The sequence below is a fragment of the Triticum aestivum genome, chromosome 4B (assembly GCF_018294505.1).
Source record: "Triticum aestivum cultivar Chinese Spring chromosome 4B, IWGSC CS RefSeq v2.1, whole genome shotgun sequence".
NCBI lineage: Eukaryota > Viridiplantae > Streptophyta > Magnoliopsida > Poales > Poaceae > Triticum > Triticum aestivum.
Window position 1 is genome coordinate 504,043,057 of NC_057804.1, and position 24,803 is coordinate 504,067,859.

Sequence of the window (24,803 nt, forward strand, 5' to 3'; positions counted from 1 at the left end):
AAAAGTGTATAATAAAGCCCATAATCATTCAAAACAAGTAATATAATAGCATGGAACAATCAAAAAATTTAGATACGTTGGAGACATATCAAGCATCCCCAAGCTTAATTCCTGCTCATCCTTGAGTAGGTAAATGATAAAAACAGAATTTTTGATGTGGAATGCTACCTAGCATGATTCTCAATGTAATTTCTCTTTATTGTGGCATGAATGTTCAGATCCAAATGATTCAAAATAAAAGTTCATATTGATAAAAGAAATAGTAACACTTCAAGCATACTAATCAAAGTAATCATGTCTTCTCAAAATAACATGGCAAAAGAAAGTTCATCCCTACAAATTCATATAGTTAGGCTATGCTTCATTTTCGTCACACAAAGATGTTCCCAACTTCTATACCCCCGATGACAAGACAAGCAATTGTTTCATACTTAAATAATCTCAAACTTTTTCAACCTTCACGCAATACATGAGCGTGAGCCATGGATATAGCACTATGGGTGGAATAGAATATGATGATGGGGATTGTGTGGAGAAGACAAAAAAAGGAGAAAGTCTCACATTGACGAGGATAATCAACGGGCTATGGAGATGCCCATCAATTGATGTCAACATGAGGAGTAGGGATTGCCATGCAACGGATGCACTAGAGCTACAAATGCTCAACAAAAGAAAACTAGTGGGTGTGCATCCAACTTGCTTTCTCATGAAGACCTAGGGCATTTGAGGAAGCCCATCGTAGGAATATACAAGCCAAGTTCTATAATGAAAAATTCCCACTAGTATGAAAAAGACAACTTATGAGACTCACTACATGAAAAACAAGGTGCTACTTTGAAGCACAAGATATGAGACTCACTACATGAAGAACAAGGTGCTACTTTGAAGCACATGTGTGGAAAAGGAGATAGTAACATTGCCCTTTTTATTTATTTTCTTTTTTTCTTTTTTTTCTTTTTTTTCTTTTGGGCCTTTTTTTGGCCTTTCTTCTTTTTTCTTTGGGCAATGTTCTAATAATGATGATCATCACACTTCTATTGATTACAACATAAGAATTACAACTCGAAACTAGAACAAGATATGACTCTATATGAATGCCTCTGGCGGTGTACCGGGATGGTGCAATGAATCAAGAGTGACATGTATGAAAAATATGCATGGTGGCTTTGCCACAAATACGATGTCAACTACATGATCATGCAATGGCAATATGACAAAAGTAAAGTATGTCATGAGAACGGAACGGTGGAAAGTTGCATGGCAATATATCTTGGAATGGCTATGGAAATGCCATAATAGGTAGATATGGTGGCTGTTTTGAGGAAGATATACGGAGGTTTATGTGTGATAGAGCGTATCGTATCACGGGGTTTGGATGCACCGGCGAAGTTTGCACCAACTCTCAAGGTGAGAAAGGGCAATGCACGGTACCGAAGAGGCTAGCAAAGGCGGAAAGGTAAAAGTGTGTATAATCCATGGACTCAACATTAGTCAAAAGAACTCATATACTTATTGCAAAAATTTAGAAGTCATCAAAAAATCAAGTACTACGCGCATGCTCCTAGGGGGATAGATTGGTAGGAAAAGACCATCGCTTGTCCCCGACCGCCACTCATAAGGATGCACAAGCCAGGTACACTTCATGTTTCAAATTTGTTACACAACTTTCACCATACGTGCATGCTACGAGACTTGCTAACTTCAACACAAGCATTCTTTAAATTCATAATCACCCAACTAGCATGACTTTAATATCACTACCTCCATATCTCAAAACAATTATCAAGCATATGTTCCTCCCTCATAATAATTTTCAGTAGCATCATGAATGAATTCAACAATATAACTAGCACCTGAATCATTCTTTTCATGATCTACTAGCATAGAATTTTTACTACTCTCCACATAAACAAAATTCTTCTCATTCGGAATAGTAGGAGTATCATAAGAGACTTGAACACTAAACATTGTTTCCACATTAAAAGAGTAATGTTCAGAAAAAGAGTAATCATAATCATGACAAGATTTGTAAATATAATCATCACTACTTTTTATAGCATAAGTTTCATCACAATAATCATCATAAGTAGCAACTTCGTTCTCATCATAATCGATTGAAACCTCTCCCAAGATAGTGGAATCATTAAATAAAGTTGACACTCTTCCAAATCCACTTTCATATTCATCACAATACGATTTAACATCCTCCAAAATAGTGGGATCACTACTTCCTAAAGTTGACACTCTTCCAAACCCACTTTCATCAATATAATCATCATAAGTAGGAGGCATGCTATCATCATAACAACTTTGCATATCAAAACTTGGGAGACAAAAAATATCATATTCATCAAACATAGCTTCCCCAAGCTTGTGGCTTTGCATATCATTAGCATCATGGATATTCAAGGAATTCATACTAACAACATTGCAATCATGCTCATCATTCACATATTTCATGCCAAGCATTCTATGTAATTCTTCTTTTAGCACTTGAGCACAATTTTCCTTTCCATCATTCTCACGAAAGATATTAAAAAGACGAAGCGTATGAGACAAACTCAACTCCATTTTTTTGTAGTTTTCTTTTATAAACTAAACTAGTGATAAAACAAGAAACAAAAAGATTCGATTACAAGATCTAAAGATATACCTTCAAGCGCTAACCTCCCCGGCAATGGCGTCAGAAAAGAGCTTGATGTCTACTACACAACCTTCTTCTTGTAGACGTTGTTGGGCCTGCAAGTGCACAGGTTTGTAGGAAAGTAGCAAATTTCCCTCAAGTGGATGACCTAAGGTTTATCAATCCATAGGAGGCGTAGGATGAAGATGGTCTCTCTCAAGCAACCCTGCAACCAAATAGTAAAGAGTCTCTTGTGTCCCCAACACACCCAATACAATGGTAAATTGTATAGGTGCACTAGTTCGGCGAAGAGATGGTGATACAAGTGCAATATGGATGGTAGATAAAGGTTTTTGTAATCTGAAATAATAAAAACAGCAAGGTAACTAATGATAAAAGTGAGCGTAAACGGTATTGCAATGATAGGAAACAAGGCCTAGGGTTCATACTTTCACTAGTGCAAGTTCTCTCAACAATAATAACATAGATAGATCATATAAATAGCCCTCAACATGCAACAAAGAGTCACTCCAAAGCCACTAATAGCGGAGAACAAACATAGAGATTATGGTAGGGTACGAAACCACCTCAAAGTTATTCTTTCGGATCGATCTATTAAAGAGTTCGTACTAGAATAACACCTTAAGACACAAATCAACCAAAACCCTTATGTCACCTAGATACTCCATTGTCACCTCAAGTATCCGTGGGCATGATTATACGATATGCATCACACAATCTCAGATTCATCCAACCAACACAAAGTACTTCAAAGAGTGCCCCAAAGTTTCTACCGGAGAGTCAAGAATGTGTGCCAACCCCTATGCATAGGTTCATGGGAAGAACCCGCAAGTTGGTCACCAAAACATACATCAAGAGGCACATGATATCCCATTGTCACCATAGATAAGCACGGCAAGACATGCATCAAGTGTTCTCATAAAAGACTCAATCCGATAAGATAACTTCAAGAGGGGAAACTCAATTCATCACAAGAGAGTAGAGGGGGAGAAACATCATAAGATCCAACTACAATAGCAAAGCTCGGGATACATCAAGATCGTGACATAGAGGGAACATGAGAGACAGAGAGATCAAACACATAGCTACTGGTACATACCCTCAGCCCTGAGGGTGAACTACTCCCTCCTCGTCATGGAGAGCGCCAGGATGATGAAGATAGCCACCGGTGATGGATTCCCCCTCCGACAGGGTGCCGGAATGGGCTCCCGAGAGGTTTTTGGTGGCTACAGAGGCTTGCGGCGGCGGAACTCCTTATCTATCTTGATTTTTGATGTTTTTAGGGTACGTAGGCATATATAGGTGAAAGAAGTCGGTCGGGGGGGGGGGGGGGCTCGAGGGGCCCACGAGACAGGGGGCGTGCCCTACAGGGGGGGCGCCCTCCTATCTCATGGAGTCCTCGAGTATCTTCTGACTTGAACTCCACGTCTCCAGGATGATATTCTTCCAAAAAATCACGTTGCCGAAGGTTTCATTCGGTTTGGACTCCGTTTGATATTCCTTTTCTTCGAAATACTGAAACAGGCAATAAAACAGCAATATGGGCTGGGCCTCCGGTTAATAGGTTAGTCCCAAAAGTAATATAAAAGTGTATAATAAAGCCCATAATCATTCAAAACAAGTAATATAATAGCATGGAACAATAAAAAATTATAGATACGTTGGAGACGTATCAGTATGTCTCCTTATAAGATGGTTTATGGAAAAGCATGGCATTTACCTCTTGAGCTTGAACATAGGGCATATTGGGCTATTAAAGAGCTCAATTATGACTTCAAACTTGCCGGTGAGAAAAGGTTATTTGATATTAGCTCACTTGATGAATGGAGAACCCAAGCCTATGAGAATGCCAAGCTTTTCATGGAGAAAGTCAAACGCTGGCATGATAAGAGGATACAAAAGCGTGAGTTTAACGTAGGAGATTATGTGTTATTGTTCAACTCTCGTTTAAGGTTTTTTGCAGGAAAACTTCTCTCAAAATGGGAAGGTCCCTACGTTATCGAGGAGGTCTATTGTTCCGGTGCTATAAAAATCAACAACTTCGAAGGCACAAACCCGAGGGTGGTAAACGTGTTGGGGAACGTAGCAGAAATTCAAAATTTTCCTACGAGTCACCAAGATCTATCTATGGAGAGACTAGCAACGAGGGGAAGGAGCGTGCATCTACATACCCTTGTAGATCGCTAAGCGGAAGCGTTCAAGAGAACGGGGTTGAAGGAGTCGTACTCGTCGTGATCCAAATCACCGGAGATCCTAGTGCCGAACGGACGACACCTCCGTGTTCAACACACGTACAGCCCGGTGACGTCTCCCATGCCTTGATCCAGCAAGGAGAGAGGGAGAGGTTGGGGAAGACTCCATCCAGCAGCAGCACAACGGCGTGGTGGTGGTGGAGGAGCATGGTGATCCAGCAGGGCTTCGCCAAGCACCGCGAGATATGAGGAGAAAGAGAGGTAGGGCTGCGCCAACAGGAGAAGAAACTTTGTCTGTTGGGCTGCCCCTTTGCCTCCACTATATATAGGGGGAGAGGGGGGCTGCGCCCCCACCTAGGGTTCCACCCTAGGGGCGGCGGCCAGCCCAAGATCCCATCTGGCGGGGCGGCCAAGGGGGGGAGAGGGGAAACTTGCCCCCCAAGTTAGGTGGGTGCGCCCCCTCCCCAAACCCTAGGCGCCTTGGGCCCTTGTGGAGGGGCGCACCAGCCCACCTGGGGCTGGTCCCCTCATACACTTGGCCCATTCTGCCCTCCGGGGATGGTGGCCCCACTTGGTGGACCCCCAGGACCCTCCCGGTGGTCCCGGTACGTTACCGATAAAACCCAAAACTTTTCCGGTGACCACAACAGGACTTCCCACATATAAATCTTTACCTCCGGACCATTCCGGAACTCCTCGTGACATCCGGGATCTCATCCAGGACTCCGAACAACATTCGGTAACCACATACAAACTTCCTTTATAACCCTAGCGTTATCGAACCTTAAGTGTATAGACCCTACGGGTTCGGGAACCATGCAGACATGACCGAGACGTTCTCCGGTCAATAACCAATAGCGGGATCTGGTTACCCATGTTGGCTCCCACATGTTCCAGATGATCTCATCGGATGAACCATGATGTCAAGAACTCAATCAATCCTGTATACAATTCCCTTTGTCTAGCGGTATTGTACTTGCCCGAGATTCGATCGTCGGTATGCCGATACCTTGTTCAATCTCGTTACCGGCAAGTCTCTTTACTCGTTCCGTAACACATCATCCCGTGATCAACCCCTTGGTCACATTGTGCACATTATCATGATGTCCTACCGAGTGGGCCCAGAGATACCTCTCCGTTTACCGGAGTGACAAATCCCAGTCTCGATTCGTGCCAACCCAACAAACACTTTCGGAGATACCCGTAGTGCACCTTTATAGCCACCTAGTTACGTTGTGACGTTTGGTACACCCAAAGCATTCCTACGGTATCCGGGAGTTGCACAATCTCATGGTCTAAGGAAATGATACTTGACATTAGAAAAGCTTTAGCATACGAACTACACGATCTTTGTGCTAGACTTAGGATTGGGTCTTGTCTATCACATGATTCTCCTAATGATGTGATCCCGTTATCAACGACATCCAATGTCCATGGTCAGGAAACCGTAACCATCTATTGATCAACGAGCTAGTCAACTAGAGGCTTACTAGGGACATGGTGTTGTCTATGTACCCACACATGTATCTGAGTGTCCTATCAATACAATTATAGCATGGATAATAAACGATTATCATGAACAAGAAAATATAATAATAACTAATTTATTATTGCCTCTAGGGCATATTTCCAACAGTCTCCCACTTGCACTAGAGTCAATAATCTAGTTCACATCGCCATGTGATTAACACTCACAGGTCACATCACCATGCGACCAACATCCAAAGAGTTTACTAGTGTCATTAAACTAGTTCACATCATCATGTGATTAAGACTCAATGAGTTTTGGGGTTTGATCATGTTTTGCTTGTGAGAGAGGTTTTATTCAACGGGTCTGCAACATTCAGATCCGTATGTACTTCGCAAATCTCTAGGTCATATTGTAAATGTTGCTTCCACGCTCTACTTGGAGCTATTCCAAATGGTTGTTCCACTATACGTATCCGGCTTCTCTACTCAGAGCTATCCGGATAGGTGTTACGCTTGCATCGACGCAACTCTTTACGTCGAACTCTTTATCACCTCCATAATCGAGAAACATGTCCTTATTACTCCAAGGACAATTTTGACCGCTATCTGGTGAACCACTCCTTGATCACCTTTGTACCCTCTTGCCACACATGTGGCAAGGCACACATCAGGTGCGATACACAGCATAGCATACTGTAGAGCCTACATCTAAAGCATAGGGGACGACCTTCATCCTTTCTCTCTTTTCTACCGTGGTCGAGCTTTAAGTCTTAACTTCATACCTTACATCTCAGGCAAGAACTCCTTCTTTGACTGATCCATCTTGAACACCTTCAAAATCATGTCAAGGTATATGCTCATTTGAAAGTACCATTAAGCATTTTTTTTGATCTATCCTCATAGATCTTGATGCTCAATGTTCAAGTAGCTTAATCCAGGTTTTCCATTGAAAAACACCTTTCAAATAACCCTATATGCTTTCCGGAAATTCTACATCATTTCTGATCAACAATATGTCAACAACATATACTCATCAGAAATTCTATAGTGCTCCCACTCACTTCTTTGGAAATACAAGTTTCTCATAAACTTTGTATAAGCCCAAAATCTTTGATCATCTTATCAAAGTGTATATTCCAACTCCGAGATGCTTACTCCAGTCCATGGAAGGATCGCTGGAGCTACCATACCTTTTAGCATCCTTAGGATCGACAAAACCTTTCTGATTGTATCACATACAACCTTTCCTTATGAAGACTGGTAAGGAAACTCGTTTTGACATCCATCTGCCAGATTTCATAAATGCAGCTAATGCTAACATGATTCCGACGGACTTAAGCATCGCTACGGATGAGAAAATCTCATCGTAGTCAACTCCTTGAACTTGTGAAAAACTCTTCGCCACAAGTCGAGCTTCATAGACGGTGACATTACCGTCCATGTCCGTCTTCTTCTTAAAGATCCATTTATCTCAATGGCTTGCCGTTCATCGGGCAAGTCCACCAGAGTCCATGCTTTGTTCTGATACATGGATCCTATCTCGGATTTCATGGCTTCTAACCATTTGTCGAAATTTGGGCCCACCATCGCTTCTCCGTAGCTCGTAGGTTCATTGTTGTCTAGCAACATGACCTTCAAGACAGGATTATTGTACCACTCTGAAGTAGTACGCATCCTTGTCACCCTACGAGGTACGACAGTGACTTGATCCGAAACTTCATGATTACTATCATAAGCTTCTACTTCAATTGGTGTAGATGTCACAGGAACAACTTCCTGTGCCCTGCTACACACTAGTTGAAGTGACGGTTCAATAACCTCATCAAGTCTCCACCATCCTCCCACTCAACTTTCCGAGACAAACTTTTCCTCGAGAAAGGACCCGATTCAAGAAACAATCCCTATTGCTTTCGAATCTGAATTAGGAGGTATACCCAACTGTTTTGGGTGTCCTATGAAGATACATTTTATCCTCTTTGGGTTCGAGCTTATCAACCTGAAACTTTTTCACATAAGCACCGCAGCCCCAAACTTTTAAGGAACGACAGCTTAGGTTTCTCCAAACCATAGTTCATATGGTGTCGTCTCAACGGAATTACGTGGTGCCCTATTTAGAGTGAGTGCGGTTGTCTCTAATGCCTAACCCATGAACGATAGTGGTAATTTGATAAGAGAGATCATGGTACGCACCATATCCAATAGGGTGCAACTATGATGTTCAGACACACCATCACACTATGGTGTTCCAGGCGGTATTAATTGTGAAACGATTTCCACAATGTCTTAATTGCGTGCCAAAGCTCGTAACTCAGATACTCATCTCTATGATCATATCATAGACATTTTATCCTCTTGTCACGATGATCTTCAACTTCACTCTGAAATTACTTGAACCATTCAATAATTCAGACTTGTGTTTCATCAAGTAAATATACTCAGTATCTACTCAAATCATCCGTGAAGTAAGAACATAAATATATCCACTGCGTGCCTCAGCACTCATTGGACTACACATATCAAAATGTATTAATTCCAACAAGTTGCTTTCTTGGTCCATTCTACTGAAACTGAGGCTTCCAGTCATCTTGCCCATATGGTATGATTTGCATGTCTCAAGTGATTCAAAATCAAGTGAGTCCAAACGGTCCATCTGCATGGAGTTTCTTCATGCGTATATACCAATAGACATGGTTCACATGTCTCAATCTTTTCAAAAACGAGTGAGTCCAAAGATCCATCAGCATGGAGCTTCTTCATGCGTTTTATACCAATATGACTTACATGGCAGTGCCACAAGCAGGTGGTACTATCATTACTATCTTATATCTTTTGGCATGAACATGTGTATCACTACGATCGAGATTCAATAAACCATTCCTTTAGGTGCAAGACCATTGAAGGTATTATTCAAATAAATAGAGTAACCATTATTCTCCTTAAATGAATAATCGTATTGCGATAGACATAATCCAATCATGTCTATGCTCAACGCAAACACCAAATGACAATTATACAGGTTTAATACTAATCTTGATGGTAGAGGGAGCGTGCAATGTTTGATCACATCAAACTTGGAAACACTTCCAACACATATCGTCAGCTCACCTTTAGCTACTCTCTGTTTATTCCGTAGCTCTTTTATTTCGAGTTACTAACACTTAGCAACCGAACCGGTATCTTAATACCCTGGTGCTACTAGGAGTACTAGTAAAGTACACATTAACATAATGTATATCCAATAAACTTCTATCGACCTTGCCAGCCTTCTCATCTACCAAGTATCTAGGGTAATCCTGCTCCAGTGGCTGTTCCCCTTATTACAGAAGCACTTAGTCTCGGGTTTGGGTTCAACCTTGGGTTTCTTCACTAGAGCAGCAGCTGATTTGCCGTTTCATGAAGTATCCCTTCTTGCCCTTGCCCTTCTTGAAACTAGTGGTTTCATTAACCATCAACAATTGATGCTCCTACTTGACTTCTACTTTCGCAGTGTCAAACATCGCGAATACTTCAAGGATCATCATATCTATTCCTGATATGTTATAGTTCATCACGAAGCTCTAGCAGCTTGGTGGCAATGACTTTGGAGAAACATCACTATCTCATCTGGAAGATCAACTTCCACTCGATTAAAGTGATTGTTGTACTCAGACAATCTGAGCACAAGCTCAACGATTGAGCTTTTCTCCCTTAGTTTGCAGGCTAAGAAAATCATCAGAGGTCTCATACCTCTTGACGTGGGCATGAGCCTGAAATCCCAATTTCAGCCCTCGAAACATCTCATACGTTCCGCGACGTTTCGAAAACGTCTTTGGTGCCTCTACTCTAAACCATTTAACTGAACTATCACGTAGTTATCAAAATGTGTATGTCAGATGTTCGCAATATCCACAGACTACGTTCGAGGTCCCGCACACCGAGCGGTGCATTAAGGACATAAGCCTTCTACGAAGCAACGAGGACAATCCTCAGTTCACGAACCCAGTCCGCATAATTGCTACTATCAGCTTTCAACTAAATTTTCTCTAGGAACATATCTAAAACAGTAGAACTAAAGCGCGAGCTACGACATAATTTGCAAGAATCTTTTGACTATGTTCAGGATAATTAAGTTCATCTTATGAACTCCCACTCAGATAGACATCCCTCTAGTCATCTAAGTGATTACATGATCCGAGTCAACTAGGCCATGTCCGATCATCACGTGAGACGGACTAGTCATCATCGGTGAACATCTTCATGTTGATCGTATCTACTATACGACTCATGCTCGACCTTTCGGTCTCTTGTGTTCCGAGGCCATGTCTGTACATGCTAGGCTCGTCAAGTCAACCTAAGTGTTTCGTGTGTGTAAATCTGGCTTACACCCGTTGTATGTGAACGTTAGAATCTATCACACCCGATCATCACGTGGTGCTTCGAAACGACGAACTTTCGCAACGGTGCACAGTTAGGGGGAGCACTTTCTTGAAATTTTAATGAGGGATCATCTTATTTACTACCGTCGTTCTAAGCAAATAAGATGCATAAACATGATAAACATCACATGCAATCAAAAAGTGACATGATATGGCCAATATCATTTTGCTCCTTTTGATCTCCATCTTCGGGGCTCCATGATCATCATCGTCACGGGCATGACACCATGATCTCCATCATCATGATCTCCATCATCGTGTCTCCATGAAGTTGTCTCGCCAACTTATTACTTCTACTACTATGGCTACCGGTTAGCAATAAAGTAAAGTAATTACATGGCGTTGTTCAATGACACGCAGGTCATACAATAAATAAAGACAACTCCTATGGCTCCTGCCGGTTGTCATACTCATCGACATGCAAGTCGTGATTCCTATTACAAGAACATGATCAATCTCATACATCACATATCATTCATTACATTCTTCTTGGCCATATCACATCACATAGCATACCTTGCAAAAACAAGTTAGACGTCCTCTAATTGTTGTTTGCATGTTTTACGTGGCTGCTATGGGTTTCTAGCAAGAACGTTTCTTACCTACGCAAAAACCACAACGTGATATGTCAATTGCTACTTACCCTTCATAAGGACCCTTTTCATCGAATCTGATCCGGCTAAAGTGGGAGAGACTGGCACCCGCTAGCCACCTTATGCAACAAGTGCATGTCAGTCGGTGGAACCTGTCTCACGTAAGAGTACGTGTAAGGTCGGTCCGGGCCGCTTCATCCCATGATGCCGCCGAATCAAGATAAGACTAGTAACGGTAAGCATATTGAACAAAATCAACGCCCACAACTACTTTGTGTTCTACTCGTGCATAGAATCTACGCAATAGACCTAGCTCTGATGCCACTGTTGGGGAACGTAGCAGAAATTCAAAATTTTCCTACGAGTCACCAAGATCTATCTATGGAGAGACTAGCAACGAGGGGAAGGAGAGTGCATCTACATACCCTTGTAGATCGCTAAGTGGAAGCGTTAAAGAGAACGGGGTTGAAGGAGTCGTACTCGTCGTGATCCAAATCACTGGAGATCCTAGTGCCGAACGGACGACACCTCCGCGTTCAACACACGTACAGCCCGGTGACGTCTCCCATGCCTTGATTCAGCAAGGAGAGAGGAAGAGGTTGGGGAAGACTCCATCCAGCAGCAGCACAACGGCGTGGTGGTGGTGGAGGAGCGTGGTGATCCAGCAGGGCTTCGCCAAGCACCGCGAGATATGAGGAGAAAGAGAGGTAGGGCTGCGCCACTAGGAGAAGAAACTTCGTGTGTTGGGCTGCCCCTTTGCCTCCACTATATATAGGGGGAGAGGGGGGGCTGCGCCCCCACCTAGGGTTCCACCCTAGGGGCGGCGGCCAGCCCAAGATCCTATCTGGGGGGCGGCCAAGGGGGGGAGAGGGGAAACTTGCCCCCCAAGTTAGGTGGGTGCGCCCCCTCCCCAAACCCTAGGCGCCTTGGGCCCTTGTGGAGGGGCGCACCAGCCCACCTGGGGCTGGTCCCCTCATACACTTGGCCCATTCTGCCCTCCGGGGATGGTGGCCCCACTTGGTGGACCCCCAGGACCCTCCCGGTGGTCCCGGTACGTTACCGATAAAACCCAAAACTTTTCCGGTGACCAAAACAGGACTTCCCATATATAAATCTTTACCTCCGGACCATTCCGGAACTCCTCATGACGTCCGGGATCTCATCCAAGACTCCGAACAACATTCGGTAACCACATACAAACTTCCTTTATAACCCTAGCGTTATCAAACCTTAAGTGTATAGACCCTACGGGTTCGGGAACCATGCAGACATGACCGAGACATTCTCCGGTCAATAACCAATAGCGGGATCTGGATACCCATGTTGGATCCCACATGTTGCATGATGATCTCATCGGATGAACCACGATGTCAAGGACTCAATCAATCCCGTATACGATTCCCTTTGTCTAGCGGTATTGTACTTGCCCAAGATTCGATCGTCGGTATGTCGATACCTTGTTCAATCTCGTTACCGGCAAGTCTCTTTACTCATTCCATAACACATCATCCCGTGATCAACCCCTTGGTCACATTGTGCACATTATGATGATGTCCTACCGAGTGGGCCCAGAGATACCTCTCCGTTTACCGGAGTGACAAATCCCAGTCTCGATTCGTGCCAACCCAACAGACACTTTCGGAGATACCCGTAGTGCACCTTTATAGCCACCCAGTTACGTTGTGACGTTTGGTACACCCAAAGCATTCCTACAGTATCCGGGAGTTGCACAATCTCTTGGTCTAAGGAAATGATACTTGACACTAGAAAATCTTTAGCATACGAACTATACGATCTTTGTGCTAGGCTTAGGATTGGGTCTTGTCCATCACATCATTCTCCTAATGATGTGATCCCGTTATCAACGACATCCAATGTCCATGGTCAGGAAACCGTAACCATCTATTGATCAACGAGCTAGTTAACTAGAGGCTTACTAGGGACATGGTGTTGTCTATGTACCCACACATGTATCTAAGTTTCCTATCAATACAATTATAGCATGGATAATAAATGATTATCATAAACAAGGAAATATAATAATAACTAATTTATTATTGCCTCTATGGCATATTTCCAACAAAACGGTCAAAGAATTAAACATTATATTTCAGGTAATCCTATCAATGTTGAAACTAATATTATTGAAACCATAACCCCCGAGGAATACATAAGGGACACTTTCCAGAACGTTCCAAACTCCGAAAAGGCATAGGTACATGGTATGGCAAGTAAACCGACTCCAAAACAACTCTCATGGCAATTTTTATCAGTTTTGGATTATTTAAGAATTTTAGGAAGAAAGAAGTAGTCCGAAAGGGACACGAGGCCCCCACGAGAGTGGAGGGCGCCCCCCGTGTAGGGCGCGCCCCCTGTCTTGTGGGCACCTCGCATGCCTCTCGGACTCCATTTTCTTGTATGTTACGTATTTTGGTCGGTAAAAATTCATTATATATACTCCCGAAGGTTTTGACCACCGTATCACGCAAATATCCTCTGTTTTTGTTTTGAGCTGTTTCTGTTTCAGATCTAGAGCATCATGGCGTCTACAAGCGCTCCCAAGGACAAGTTTTTCGAGAGGGTTATCAACCCCTATCTCGCGGAGGTGTTGCATCATCCTCAAACCATTGAGATGCGTGAGGGGGTGCTGCACATCCGTGATGTGGAGGGACCAAGGCGTACCGGGACCATGGAGACAAAGCTCGAAGCCGTGGAACAAGAAGTTTTCAAGTGCCAAGGGATGGTGGAGCGTGGACTCAACGCCAACCATATGATGATCACGGAGTTCACTAACAACCACAAGCTAGATGCTAAAGTCATTGGGGAGACCATCTTCAAGCTCCAAGAGAAAATCGAGCACCTCCAAGCCCAGATCTATGACCTGCAAAACCAGAACTGTGAGTATGAATATAAATTCAAGCGAATGAGTTTGGCTGCAGATTTAAGGATCCCATAGACTCGATCATCATTTTATGATGCAGAGCCTATGCCTTGGAAGACGGACGACAAGCCTACCTCATCAACAACCCCTACTTCACCACCTCCGAGGAAATAATCACATGAGTATGGGCACTCCCCTTGGCAACTGCCAAGCTTGGGGGAGGTGCCCCTGTATCGTATCACCATCACACTCCTATCTTTACCGCTTTATTTAGTTCGATCCTTTTAGTAATATCTTGATCTAGTAGTTTGAAGTTTTGATACCAAGTAGTTTTGAGTTTTGCATTGTGATCTCTTTATGTAATCGAGTCAGTGTGCTATCTATAATAAAGATTAGTGTTGAGTCAAGGGCTTTGCCTTGTTGCTATGATCTTGAGAAAGTAGAACGAATAAAAGAGTTCATATTGATCTTATGGATAGTGATAACTTCACACATAGAAAGTATGAGGCATAAAAATTGTTGAGAGTTGATGAACGTAGCCTTGGTCATCGTTGCAATTAATAGGAAGTGATAAGGGAAGAGGGTTCACATATAAATATATTATCTTGGACATCTTTTATGATTGTGAAGCACTCATTAAGTATGACATGCTAAAAGAGTTGATGTTGGACAAGGAAGACAACGTAATGGTTTATGTTTTCTGACATCTTAGTTAAAGTATATTGTCATTGACCTTCCAAACATGTTGAGCTTGCCTTTCCCCCTCATGCTAGCCAAAATTCCTTGCACCAAGTAGAGATACTACTTGTGCTTCCAAATATCCTTAAACCCAGTTTTGCCATGAGAGTCCACCATACCTACCTATGGACTGAGTAAGATCCTTCAAGTAAGTTGTCATCGGTGCAAGCAATAAAAATTGCTCTCTAATTATGTATGACTTATTAGTGCGAAGAAAATAAGCTTTGTACAAACTTGTTGTGGAAGTAATAAAAACGACGGACTGCATAATAAAGGTCCACATACAAGGGGCAATATAAAGTGACGTTCTTTTGCATTAAGATTTCATGCATCAACCCTAAACGCGCATGACAACCTCTACTTCCCTCTGCGAAGGGCCTATCTTTTACCTTATGTTTTTACTTTATGCTTGAGTCAAGGTGATCCTCACCTTTCCCTTTTTCATTTTATCCTTTGGCAAGCTCCTCGTGTTTGAGAGATCATGATATATATATATATATATATATATATATATATATATATCCAATTGGATGTAAGTTAGCATGGGCTATTATTGTTGACATCACCTAAAGGTGAATACGTTGGGAGGCAACACAATAAGCCCCTATCTTTCTCAGTGTCCGGCTGAAACTCTATAACCACCAGTATTGTGTGAGTGTTAGCAATTATAAGAGACTACGAGATAGTTGAGTATGTGAGTTTGCTGAAAGGCTCTATTATTGACTCTTTCTGATATTACGATAAATTGCAATTGCTTCAGTGACTGAGATTATAGTTTGTTAGTTCCCAATGAAGTTTTTGAACCATACTTGACATTGTGAATTGTTTGTCACTTGAGCATAGGAAATCATATGACAAAATCTATTTATGTTGTTGTAATTAGAATGATCATGATGCCCTCATGTCCATATTTTATTTTCATCGACACCTCTATCACTAAACATGTGGACATATTTTTCGATTTCGGCTTCCGCTTGAGGACAAGCGAGGTCTAAGCTTGGGGGAGTTGATACGTCCATTTTGCATCATGCTTTTATATCAATATTTATTGCATTATGGGTTGTTATTATACATTATATCTCAATACTTATGGCTATTCTCTCTTATTTTACAAGGTTTACCATGAAGAGGGGGAGTGTCGGTAGCTGGAATTCTGGCTGGAAAAGGAGCAAATGTTGGAAACCTATTCTGAACAGCTCCAAAAGTCCTGAGACTCCACGAAACAACTTTTTGGATTTAATAAGAATTTATGAGCGAAAGAAATAGACCAGGGGGCCCACACCCTGTCCAGGAGACAGGGGGCGCCCTCCCCCCCTATAGGGCGCGACCCCCTATCTCCTGGGCCCCCTGGTGGGCCTCCGACGTCCATCTTCTGCTATATCATCACTTTTACCCTGGAAAAAATCGTGGGCAAGCTTAAGGGACGAAACTCCACCGCCACGAGGCGGAACCTTGGCGGAATCAATCTAGGGCTCTCGCGGAGCTGTTTTGCCAGGGACACTTCCCTCCGGGAGGGGGAAATCATCACCAACGTCATCACCAACGATCCTCTCATCGGGAGGGGGTCAATCTCCATCAACATATTCACCAGCACCATCTCCTCTCAAAACACTAGTTCATCTCTTGTATCCAATCTTGTATCAAAACCACAAATTGGTACCTGTGGGTTGCTAGTAGTGTTGATTACTCCTTATAGTTGATGCTAATTGGTTTACTTGGTGGAATATCATATGTTCAGATCCTTTATGCATATTATTACTCCTATGATTATGAACATGAATATGCTTTGTGAGTAGTTACGTTTGCTCCTGAGGACATGGGTGAAGTCTTGCTATTAGTAGTCATGTGAATTTGGTATTCGTTCGATATTTTGATGAGATGTATGTTGTCTTTTCCTCTAGTGGTGTTATGTGAACGTCAACTACATGACACTTCACCATTATTTGGGCCTAGAGGAAGGCATGGGGAAGTAATAAGTAGATGATGGGTTGCTAGAGTGACAGAAGCTTAAACCCTAGTTTATGTGTTGCTTCGTTAGGGGTTGATATGGACCCATATGTTTAATGCTATGGTTAGGTTTACCTTAATACTCCTTTTTGTAGTTGCGGATGCTTGCAATAGGGGTTAATCATAAGTGGGATGCTTGTCCAAGTTAGGGCAGTACACAAGTACCGGTCCACCCACATATCAAATTATCAAAGTACCGAACGCAAATCTTATGAACGTGATGAAAACTAGCTTGACGATAATTCCCAATGTGTCCTCGAGAGCTCCTTTACCATTATTAGAATTTGTCCAGGCTTATCCTTTGCTACATAAAGGATTGGGCCACCTTGCTGCACTTTATTTACTTTATTTACTTGTTGCTTGTTACTATTTATCTTATCACAAAACTATCTATTACCTTCAATTTCAGTGCTTGCAGAGAAAACCTTACTGAAAACCGCTTATCATTTCCTTCTGCTCCCCGTTGGGTTCGACACTCTTAGTTATCGAAAGGACTACGATAGATCCCCTACACTTTTGGGTCATCACACTACTATCGAGATTTAATAAAAATAGACCACTCTTCAAGGGTGCATGACCATAAAAGATATTACTCATATAAATAGAACAACCATTATTCTCTGATTTAAATGAATAACCGTCTCGCATCAAACAAGATCCAGATATAATGTTCATGCTCAATGCTGGCACCAAATAACAATTATTCAGGTCTAAAACTAATCCCGAAGGTAGATGTAGAGGTAGCGTGCCGACCGCGATCACATCGACTTTGGAACCATTTCCCACGCGCATCGTCACCTCATCCTTAGCCAATCTTCGCTTAATCTGTAGTCCCTGTTTCGAGTTGCAAATATTAGCAACAAAACCAGTATCAAATACCCAGGTGCTACTGCGAGCATTAGTAAGGTACACATCAATAACATGTATATCACATATACCTTTGTTCACCTTGCCATCCTTTTTATCCGCCAAATACTTGGGGCAGTTCCGCTTCCAGTGACCAGTCTGCTTGCAGTAGAAGCACTCAGTCTCAGGCTTAGGTCCATATTTGGGTTTCTTCTCTTGAGCAGCAACTTGTTTGCCATTTTTCTTAAAGTTCCCCTTCTTCTTCCCTTTACCCTTTTTCTTGAAATGGTGGTCTTATTGACCATCAACACTTGATGCTCCTTTTTGATTTCTACCTCCGCAACCTTTAGCATTGCGAAGAGCTCGGGAATAGTCTTGTCCATCCCTTGCATATTATAGTTCATCACGAAGCTCTTGTAGCTTGGTGGCAGTGATTGAAGAATTCTGTCAATGACACTATCATCAGGAAGATTAACTCCCAGTTGAATCAAGGGATTATTATACCCCCAGACATTTTGAGTATATGTTCACTGACATAACTATTCGCTTCCATCTTGCAGCTATAGAACTTATTGGAGACTTCATATCTCTCAATCCGGGCATTTGCTTGAAATATTAACTTCAACTCCTGGAACATCTCATATGCTCCATGACGTTCAAAACGTCGTTGAAGTCTCAGTTCTAATCCGTAAAGCATGGCACACTGAACTATCGAGTGGTCATCATCTTTGCTCTGCCAGATGTTCTTAACGTCGTCAGTTGCATCTGCAGCAGGCCTGGCACCCAGCGGTGCTTCCAAGACGTAATTCTTCTGTGCAGCAATGAGGATAATCCTCAAGTTACGGACCCAGTCCATGTAATTGCTACCATCATCTTTCAACTTAGCTTTCTCAAGGAACGCATTAAAATTCAATGGAACAACAGCACGAGCCATCTATCTACAACAAACATAGACAAGCAAAATACTATCAGGTACTAAGTTCATGATAAATTTAAGTTCAATTAATCATATTACTAAAGAACTCCCACTTAGACAGACATCCCTCTAATGATCTAAGTGATCACGTGATCCAAATCAACTAAACCATGTCCGATCATCACGTGAGATGGAGTAGTTTTCAATGGTAAACATCACTATGTTGATCATATCTACTATATGATTCACGCTCGACCTTTCGGTCTCAGTGTTCCGAGGCCATATCTGTATATGCTAGGCTCGTTAAGTTTAACCTGAGTATTCCGCATGTGCAACTGTTTTGCACCCATTGTATTTGAACGTAGAGCCTATCACACCCGATCATCACGTGGTGTCTCAGCATGAAGAACTTTCGCAACAGTGCATACTCAGGGAGAACACTTTTACCTTGAAATTTAGTGAGAGATCATCTTATAATGCTACCGTCAATCAAAGCAAAATAAGATGCATAATGGATAAACATCACGTGCAATCAATATAAGTGATATGATATGGCCATCATCATCTTGTGCTTGTGATCACCATCTGCTATACTCTTAGAATCGCGTGTGTAGGTTGATTGCTTGACTTGTGCTAAGTTGCTAAAATCTGCCAAGAACTAAAATTGGGAAAAGGCTAGATTTTTATTTGGTCAAGTAGTCTAATCACCCCCCCCTCTAGACATACTTTCGATCCTACACCGTGCTCAATCTCACACCTTGCAATACAGGCAAGAACCCCTTCTTGGACTGATCCATATTGAACTTCTTCAATATCTTGTCAAGGTATGTGCTTTGTGAAATACCAATGAGGCGTCTCGATCTATCTCTATAGATCTTGATGCCTAATATGTAAGTAGCTTCTCCAAGGTCCATCATTGAAAAACACTTATTCAAGTAGGCCTTTATGCTTTCCAAAAGTTCTATATCATTTCCCATCAATAGTATGTCATCTACATATAATATGAGAATGCTACAGAGCTCCCACTCACTTTCTTGTAAACACAGGCTTCTCCATAAGTCTGTATAAACCCAAACGCTTTGATCATTTCATTAAAGCGAATGTTCCAACTCCGAGATGCTTGCACCAGCCCATAGATGGAGTGTTGGAGCTTGCACACCTTGTCAGCATTCTTAGGATCGACAAAACCTTCCGGATGCATCATATACAATTCTTCCTTAAGGAATGCCGTTTTGACGTCCATTTGCCTTATCTCATAATCATAGAATGCGGCAACTGCTAACATGATTCGGACGGACTTCAGCTTCGCTACGGATGAGAAAGTCTCATCGTAGTCAACCCCTTGAACTTGTGGATAACCCTTAGCGACAAGCCGAGCGTTATAGACGGTCACATTACCATCCGCGTCAGTCTTCTTCTTAAAGATCCATTTATTTTCTATGGCTTGCCGATCATCGGGCAAGTCTGTCAAAGTCCATACTTTGTTTTCATACATGGATCCTATCTCAGATTTCATGGCTTCAAGCCATTTGTTGGAATCCGGGCCCGCCACTGCTTCTTCATAGTTCGAAGGTTCACCGTTGTCTAACAACATGATTTCCGGGACAGGGTTGCCATACCATTCTGGTGCGAAACGTGCCCTTGTGGACCTACGAAGTTCAGTGGCAACTTGATCCGAAGTTTCATGACCATCATGATTAACTTCCTCTCCAGTCGGTGCAGGCACCACAGAAACATCTTCCTGAGCTGCGCTACTCTCCGGTTCAAGAGGCAGTACTTCATCAAGTTCTACTTTCCTCCCACTTACTTCTTTCAAGAGAAACTCTTTCTCCAGAAAGGATCCATTCTTGGCAACAAAGATCTTGCCTTCGGATCTGAGGTAGAAGGTATACCCAATGGTTTCCTTAGGGTATCCTATGAAGACGCATTTTTCTGACTTGGGTTCAAGCTTTTCAGGTTGAAGTTTCTTGACATAAGCATCGCATCCCCAAACTTTTAGAAACGATAGCTTAGGTTTCTTCCCAAATCATAATTCATACGGTGTCATCTCAACGGATTTAGATGGTGCCCTATTTAAACTGAATGCCATTGTCTCTAAAGCATAACCCCAAAATGATAGCGGTAAATCGGTAAGAGACATCATAGATCGCACCATATCCAATAGAGTGCGATTACAACGTTTGGACACACCATTACGCTGAGGTGTTCCAGGCGGCGTGAGTTGTGAAACAATTCCACATTTCCTTAAGTGCGTACCAAACTCGTGACTCAAATATTCTCCTCCACGATCTGATCGTAAGAAGTTTATTTTCCTGTCATGTTGATTCTCTACCTCACTCTGAATATCCTTGAACTTTTCAAAGGTCACAGACTTGTGTTTCATCAAGTAGACATACCCATATCTACTTAAGTCATCAGTGAGGGTGAGGACATAATGATAGCCACCGCGAGCCTCAACGCTCATTAGACTGCACACATCAGTATGTATTATTTCCAACAATTTGGTTGCTCGCTCCTTTGTTCCGGAGAGGAGTCTTGTTCATTTTGCCCATGAGGCATGGTTCGCACGTGTCAAATGATTCAGAATCAAGATACTCCAAAAGTCCATCTGCATGGAGTTTCTTCATGCGTTTGACACCAATGTGACCAAGGCGGCAGTGCCACAAGTATGTGGGACTATCATTACCAACCTTACATCTTTTGGTATTCACACTATGAATATGTGTAACATCACGTTCGAGATTCAGCAAAAATAAACCATTGACCAGCGGGGCATGACCATAAAACATGTCTCTCATATAAATAGAACAACCATTATTCTTGGATTTAAATGAGTAGCCACCTCGCATTAAACGAAATCCAGATACAATGTACATGCTCAAAGCTGGCACTAAATAACAATTATTGAGGTTTAAAACTAATCCCGTAGGTAAATGTAGAGGTAGTGTGCCGGCGGCGATCACATCGACCTTGGAACCATTCCCGACGCGCATCATCACCTCGTCCTTCGCCAGTCTCCGCTTATTCCGCAGCTCCTGTTTTGAGTTACAAATATGAGCAACTGCACCGTTATCAAATACCCAGGAGCTACTACGAGCACTGGTAAGGTACACATCAATAACATGTATATCACATATACCTTCGGTGTTGCCGGCCTTCTTATCCGCTAAGTACTTGGGGCAGTTCCGCTTCCAGTGACCATTTCCCTTGTAATAAAAGCACTCAGTCTCGGGCTTGGGTCCATTGTTTGGCTTCTTCTCGACAACTGATTTATCGGGCACGACAACTCCCTTGCCGTCCTTCTTGAAGTTCTTTTCACCCTTGCCTTTCTTGAAACTAGTGGTCTTGTTCACCATCAACACTTGATGTTCCTTTTTGATTTCCACCTCTGTCGATTTCAGCATTGAATATAACTCAGGAATGGACTTTTCCATCCCTTCCATATTGTAGTTCATCACAAAACTCTTGTAGCTAGGTGGGAGCAACTGGAGGATCCTGTCAATGACCGAGTCATCTGGAAGATTAACTCCCAGCTGAGACAAACGATTGTGCAACCCAGACATTTTGAGTATATGCTCGATAACAGAACTGTTTTCCTCCATCTTACAACTGTAGAACTTGTCGGAGACTTCATATCTCTCGACCCGGGCATGAGCTTGGAAAACCATTTTCAGCTCTTGGAACATCTCATATGCTCCGTGCTGCTCAAAATGCTTTTGGAGCCCCGGTTCTAAGCTGTAAAGCATGCCGCACTGAACCAGGGAGTAATCATCACTACGCGACTGACAGCATTCATAACATCTTGAGTTGCTGGGAAAATGGGTGCATCACCTAGCGGTGCTTCAAGGACATATGCTTTCTTGGCCGCTATGAGGATTATCCTAAAGTTTCGGACCAAGGTCCAAATAGTTGCTACCATCGTCTTTCAGCTTGGTTTTCTCTAGGAACGCGTTGAAGTTGAGGGCGACATTAGCATGGGCCATTTGATCTACAAGACATATTGTAAAGATATTCTAGACTATGTTCATGATAATTAAGTTCATCTAATCAAATTATTTAATGAACTCCCACTCAGATAGACATCCCTCTAGTCATCTAAGTGATGCATGATCCAAGTCAACTAGGCCGTGTCCGATCATCACGTGGGACGGACTAGTCATCATCGGCGAACATCTCCATGTTGATCGTATCTACTATACGACTCATGTTCGACCTTTCGGTCTCTTGTGTTCCGAGGCCATGTCTGTACATGCTAGGCTCGTCAAGTCAACCTAAGTGTTTTGCATGTGTAAATCTGGCTTACACCCGTTGTATGCGAATGTTAGAATCTATCACACCCGATCATCACGTGGTGCTTCTAAACAATGAACCTTCACAATGGCGCACAGTTAGGGGGAACACTTTCTTGAAATTTTAGTGAGGGATCATCTTATTTATGCTACCGTCATTCTAAGCAAATAAGATGTAAACATGACAAACATCACATGCAAATCATAAAGTGACATGATATGGCCAATATCATCTTGCGCCTTTGATCTCCATCTTTGAGGCACCGCATGATCACCTTCATCACCGGCATGACACCATGATCTTCATCATCACGATCTCCATCATCGTGTCTTCATGAAGTTGTCTCGCCAACTATTACTTCTACTACTATGGCTAATGGTTAGCAATAAAGTAAAGTAATTACATGGCGTTTTCAATGACACGCAGGTCATACAATAAATTAAGACAACTCCTATGGCTCCTGCCGGTTGTCATACTCATCGACATGCAAGTCGTGATTCCTATTACAAGAACATGATCAATCTCATTGTCACGCCCAATATGCGACCCTATCTGAGAGGAACTCGAAGGTCCCACCAAGGATAGACCCGCATATTGAAACGCTTTTGCAAGGTGGATATCATTACATCAACATTACATAATAGATGGGGATACATACAAAAGGCATACAATGCCACATGAATACAACAACATACATAAGATCAACATCCGACTACGGATGGAACATAAACAAAAGCTCAAACGACATCCACCCTGCTAGCCCAGGCTGCCGACCTGGAACCTATCCCTTGATCAAAGAAGAAGCAGAAGAAGAACGCCAAAACAAGTAACATCGCTCTCGCGTCATGATCATCGTAATACCTATACATGCAACTATTGTTGTAGTAATCTGTGAGCCACGAGGACTCAGCAATCCCATTACCATGGGTATCAAGACTAGCAAAGCTTAATGGGTAAGGAAGGGGTAAAGTGGTGAGGCTGCAGCAACGACTAAGCACATATGGTGGCTAGAATACGCAAAAAAGAGCGAGAAGAGAAGTAATGGAACGGTCGTGAAACTAGGAATGATCAAGAAGTGATCCTGAACTCCTACTTACGTCAAACATAACCCAAAAACCGTGTTCACTTCCCGGACTCTGCCGAGAAGGGACCATCACAGAAACACACGCGGTTGATGCATTTTAATTAAGTCAAGTGTCAAGTTCTCTACAACCGGACATTAACAAATTCCCATCTGCCACATAACCGCGGGCACGGCTCTCGAAAGTTTATACCCTGCAGGGGTGTCCCAACTTAGCCCATTATAAGCTCTCATGGTCAACGAAGGATATTCCTTCTCCCGGGAAGACACGATCAGTCTCGGAATCCCGGTTTACAAGACATTTCGACAATGGTAAAACAAGACCAACAAAGCCGCCCGGTGTGTCGATAATCCCGATAGGAGTCGCATGTATCTCGTTCTCAGGACACACCGGATAGGTCAAGCTACGAGTAAAACCAGCCCTCAAGTTGCCCTAAGGTGGCCCCGCAGGTTGCCCGGTTCAGACCAACACTTAGAGAAGCACTGGCCCGTGGGGTTAAAATAAAGATGACCCTCGGGACGCGCGAATCCCAAGGGAAAAGAAATAGGTGATAGGCAAATGGTAAAACCAAGGTTGGGCCTTGCTGGAGGAGTTTTATTCAAAGCAAACTATCAAGGGGGTCCCATAAATCACCCAACCGCATAAGGGATGCAAAATAAAGAAACATAACACCGGTATGATGGAAACTAGGGCGGCAAGAGTGGAACATAACACCAGGCATAAGACCAA